A 6,000-nucleotide genomic window follows, 5' to 3' on the forward strand; every position below is an offset into this window, starting at 1 on the left:
TTGGATGGGATGGGATGGGATCCCTGGGATGGGATGGGATGGGATGGGATCCCTGGGATGGGATGGGATGGGATCCCTTGGATGGGATCGGATGGGATGCCTGGGATGGGATGGGATGGGATCCGTGGGATGGGATGTGATCCCTGGGATGGGATGGGGTGAGATGGGATGGGATGGGATGGGATCCCTGGGATTGGATGGGATGAGATCCCTGGGTTAGGATTGGTTGGGATGGGATACCTGGGATGGGATGGAATCCCTGGGATGAGATCGCTGTGATGGGATGTGATGGGATGGGATGGGATTGGATCCCTGCGATGGGATGGGATGGTATGGCGCCAGATCCCCAGTGAGGTCATCAATAAGATCACTGCAATGTCTCCACCAACCAGCAAGAAGGAAACACAAGCCTTCCTAGGTGCCATAGGCTTTTGGAGAATGCACATTCCTGAGTACAGCCAGATTGTGAGCCCTCTTTACCTGGTCACCCGCAAGAAGAACGATTTCCACTGGGGCCCTGAGCAGCAGCAAGCCTTTGCCCAGATCAAGCAGGAGATTGCTCATGCAGTAGCCCTTGGCCCAGTCAGGACGGGACCAGATGTGAAGAACGTGCTCTACTCTGCAGCCGGGAACCATGGTCTGTCCTGGAGCCTTTGGCAGAAGGTGCCTGGTGAGACGCGAGGCCGACCACTGGGGTTCTGGAGCCGAAGCTACAGAGGGTCCGAGGCCAACTACACTCCGACAGAGAGGGAGATCTTGGCCGCCTATGAAGGGGTCCAAGCAGCCTCAGAGGTGGTTGGCACAGAAACACAACTCCTCCTGGCACCCCGACTGCCAGTGCTGAGCTGGATGTTTAAAGGAAAGGTTCCCTCAACCCACCATGCCACTGACGCCACATGGAGTAAATGGATTGCCCTCATCACACAACGTGCCCGTATTGGAAACCCGAATCGCCCTGGGATTTTGGAGATTATTACCAACTGGCCGGAAGGGGAAGACTTTGGCCTTGCCGACGAAGAGGAACAGGAACAGGTGACCCGGGCCGAAGAAGCCCCACCGTATAACCAACTGCCAGCAGATGAAACATGCTATGCTCTTTTCACTGATGGTTCCTGCCGCATCGTGGGGATGAACCGGAAGTGGAAAGCAGCCGTATGGAGCCCCACACGACAGGTTGCACAAGCTACCGAAGGAGAAGGTGGATCGAGTCAACTTGCTGAACTCAAAGCTGTTCAGCTGGCCCTGGACATTGCTGAAAGAGAGAAGTGGCCAAAACTCTACCTTTACACTGATTCATGGATGGTAGCCAATGCTCTGTGGGGATGGCTGGAAAGGTGGAAAAAGGCTAACTGGCAACGTAGGGGAAAACCAATCTGGGCTGCCAATGAATGGAAAGACATTGCCACCCGGGTAGAGAAGTTGCCTGTGAAAGTCTGTCACGTAGATGCCCATGTCCCCAAGAGTCGGGCTAATGAGGAACACCGACACAATGAGCAGGTAGATCAGGCTGCACAGATAGAGGTGTCGCAGATAGATTTAGACTGGCAGCACAAGGGAGAGTTGTTCCTGGCTCGATGGGCCCATGATGCCTCAGGTCATCAGGGCAGAGATGCCACATATAAGTGGGCACGAGACCGAGGGGTGGATCTAACCATGGACAGTATTTCTCAAGTTATCCATGACTGTGAGACATGCGCTGCCATCAAGCAAGCCAAGCGGGTGAAGCCCCTCTGGTATGGGGGGCGATGGTCCAAATATAAGTATGGAGAGGCCTGGCAGATTGACTACATCACACTGCCTCAAACCCGCCAGGGCAAGCGCTATGTACTGACCATGGTGGAAGCCACCACTGGATGGTTGGAGACCTACCCTGTGCCTCATGCCACTGCTCGGAACACCATCCTGGGCCTGGAAAAACAAGTTCTTTGGAGGCATGGTACCCCTGAGAGAATTGAGTCAGACAATGGGACTCATTTCAAGAACAGCCTTATAAACACCTGGGCTAGAGAACACGGCATTGAGTGGGTGTACCATATCCCCTACCATGCACCAGCTGCAGGGAAAGTTGAACGGTGCAATGGCCTGCTTAAAACCATCTTGAAGGCACTGGGTGGGGGAACTTTCAAGAACTGGGAGATTAATCTACCAAAGGCCACCTGGTTAGTGAACACCCGAGGTTCCACTAACCGAGCAGGCCCTGCCCAATCTGAGCCCTTGGGAATATCGAATGGAGATAAGGTTCCAGTGGTACACATGAGAGGTATGCTAGGAAAAACTGTTTGGGTGAATCCTGCCTCCAGCAAAGACAATCCCATCCATGGAGTTGTATTCGCTCAAGGACCAGGTTGCACCTGGTGGGTGATGCAAAAGAATGGAGAGACCAGATGCATACCCCAAGGAGACCTTGTTTTAGGGTGAAATACCTATAGTACTGTGCCTATGTCTCTAACTGCATGTATGTATATATAATGTAACAGTGTAATTTGATATAGCATATTAGTATGGGAGAAATTCAGGGGTGGATAATGTTGGGGGTTGAATGCTTCGCTTTTCTTTCTGTGGAATTTCTCCCATTGTTATGCTAATTAATTGTGGCTACACCTTAAAACGACAGATAATGTTCTCTCGTAGGGGGGTGGCTGGAGGGGGAGGGGGGGGAACCGGAAAAGGAAAGGTGGGATAGGGGGGTCTGGAGCGGGGGACGCTCTCTCGCTTGGCTCCTGGAGTGGGAAGACAACCTGGGCTCTGCTCTGGCATCTTCCCCTGTCATCCCAGCGCTGAGATCCACGCTCCCTGCCTTTGGACATCGCTCCGCTGCTCTCCCAGCTCACCCTACTACCTCCGGACACTCTGCTGAGCACCACGACCAACACCGTGAGGGGGGAGTAACTTTCCCCATCCTCTCTCTCCCCTGGGCCGCGGCCGCCATCACCCAGCCCTCTTCAACTGCGCGGGACCTGCCCTGCCCCCACAGCACCGGTAACAGCACAGGGAGACGGCCTGCGGCCAGAAGGGACTGGAGTGGAGCTAGACTGTTTCTGTTGCCAATTTTTATAGCTGTTGTTGTTTTTTTTCTGCTTTGTTAAATACCAGTAAAGAACTGTTATTCTCATCCCCATATCTCCTGCCTGAAGGTGTCTGAATTGGACCTAAAATAATTAAAAGGGAGGGGGATTGCACTCTGCATCGCAGAAAAGGGGCTCCTGCCTTTCCTTAGACCATACCTGTCTTTCAAACCGAGACAGATTTTGGCGCCCAACGTGGGGCATTGCCTGAGGGCATTGAGAGAGGGGTAGAAAAGGGGATAACAGTTCTTAAATTACCCAAGCTTGTGGTAGGTGACACCATGCTGTCCAGCTTACCCTGGATTGGCCTCCATGTGGTCACTGCTATATCTCTCCCATTTGCAAGCCCTTTTTTTAAACATGAGTTTCATAACCAAGGTTACTGTGGCTATTATCCAGTTTATTATGTGGGTTGATCAGTTGAGGAATTCATGGATTTTTAATTTTCTCTGGAAGATGGCCACATGGATTCAGAGCTATCACACTCTAAGTGTGTGTTTCTGGGGCTACTTCAATAATGGTACTTACTGTGAGGAAGTGGCAGCAGGTGAAATTTTTTCTCAACCCATCACAGGGTTTTTGAAGTTCACCCCACCAGTCTTCAAGGGGTTCCAATCCACTTTAAATGCTAATGACATTATATTGTGGCTAGTGTTGCTTATATCCCTGTTAAACCTGTTCTATCTAACATTCAGAGATAAGGGGAGATTGACTTGGATAACAGCCCTGATACCTACCCGAGGAAATAGTGATGTTACCCCAGAGCCTGATCCTGTCCCAGAGACTAGGGAGGTTACCCCAGAGCCTGATCTTGTCCCAGAGACTAGGGAGGTTACCCCAGAGCCTGATCCTATCCCAGAGACTAGGGATATTACCCCAGAGTTTGACCCTGCTCCACAGCCCACCTCGGAAAGGAACCACCCAGAATGGGTGGGGGTGCTAGCAAAGGAGATACGTGAGATGGGCCAGATGCTGAAGGAGTACCTCTCCCCAGCTGGTGAGAAACCCTCCCCCTGCCTTAAAGAGGGAGACTCTGGTGGTGCAGCAGTGGGACCCACAGATGTTACATCTGTCCAGGTTCCAGCTGAACTGCAAGGGCACTCACAGCCAGCAGCAGTTGCCCCTGTGGAAACTAGGAAGTCTAAGATGAAAACAAGGCACCTAGATAATAAGGGTCAGGAAGGGGGCCCCTCACAACCAGCAGGGGAGCCAGAAGTTGAGATCATCACCGAGTCCCTGTCATACGAGAGTCTCCGTAACCTGCGAAAAGACATTGTACGACGGGGCCGTGAGGCTTTTACAACCTGGTTACTGCGGGTCTGGGACCTTATGGGTACAGGTGTGCAACTGGATGGTACTGAGGCAAGGAATTTGGGAGCCTTGACCCAGGACTCAGGTGTGGACCAGGTATTTGTAAGGGAGACAGGTCTCCTTTCCCTCTGGGAGCGACTTTTAATGAGTGTGAGAGAGAGATTTGTCCACAGGGAAAGAATGCAGGAGTACCACCAGAGAACACGTTGGAATACCCTTGAGGAAGGGATCCAAAAGCTGAGAGAAGTGGCAGTACTGGAGGTGCTCTTTGGGAGGGATGGACAGCATGACAATGACCCTGACAAGGTCAGGTGCACAGGGCAGATGTTGTGGAATCTGGCAAACCTGGGCCCATCTCAATATACCCCCTTTATTGCAATGATTGATGCTGATACCAACCAAGTGACAGTGGGTTCTGTTGCCAACAGGCTCAGGAATTATCAGAGTATGATGGCTGGCCCAGTGCAGGCTCATGTCTCTGCTGTGGCTAAGGACCTCAGAGAGGAGTTTAAGGAGGAGATGAAGGAGATAAGGGAAGAGGTGAGGAAGATCAGTGCAGCACCAGTGAGAGTCATGGACCCCAAAAGTAGAGCCCAACGCCCCCCAGCTAGGGAGAGAGGGTACACCCCACGTGCTGACCTGTGGTTTTTTCTACGTGACCACGGGGAAGACATGAGAAGGTGGGATGGGAAACCCACTTCCGTCCTGGCAGCACGGGTGCGCCAAATCAGGGAGGGGAACACCAACAGAGGGAACTCCACTAAAGTGAGGGTAGCCTCAGCCTCCCATGGAGGTGCAGCGTATTACAGAAGGGAGGATGATCTGTCAGATCCCCTTGAAGGAACCTCCAGTATGTATGCCCAGGAGAGAAATAATAACCAGGGCTAGAGGGGCCCTGCCTCTAGCCAGGGAGAGGCACGGGAAAACCGGATCTTTTGGACGGTGTGGATCCGATGGCCTGGCACATCAGAGCCACAGGAACACAGAGCATTGGTTGACACTGGTTCACAATGTACATTAATACCATCAGGACATGTCGGAAAGGAACCTGTTTCAATTGCTGGGGTTACAGGGGGATCTCAGGAATTGACTCTGCTGGAGGCTGAGGTGAGCCTGACTGGGAAAGAGTGGCAGAAACATCCAATTGTGACTGGCCCAGAGGCACCATGTATCCTAGGCATAGACTTCCTCAGGAATGGCTATTACAAAGACCCAAAGGGACTCAGGTGGGCTTTTGGAATAGCTGCTGTGGCAGCAGAGGGCATTAAGCAGTTGAACACCCTGCCTGGGCTATCAGAAAACCCATCTGCAGTGGGACTCCTCAGGGTGAAAGAGCAACAGGTGCCAATTGCTACCTCAACAGTGCACCGCCGGCAGTACCGGACGAATCGAGATGCCGTGATCCCCATCCACAAGATGATCCGTGAGCTGGAGAGCCAAGGGGTGGTCAGCAAAACCCACTCACCCTTCAACAGCCCCATCTGGCCTGTGCGTAAATCTGAAGGAGAATGGAGATTGACAGTGGACTATCGTGCACTGAATGAGGTGACTCCACCGCTGAGCGCTGCCGTGCCGGACATGCTGGAACTGCAGTACTAGCTGGAGTCCAAGGCAGCAAAGTGGT

This window comes from Sturnus vulgaris, chromosome W (assembly GCF_052056855.1).
Source record: "Sturnus vulgaris isolate bStuVul1 chromosome W, bStuVul1.hap1, whole genome shotgun sequence".
NCBI classification, from domain to species: Eukaryota; Metazoa; Chordata; class Aves; order Passeriformes; family Sturnidae; genus Sturnus; species Sturnus vulgaris.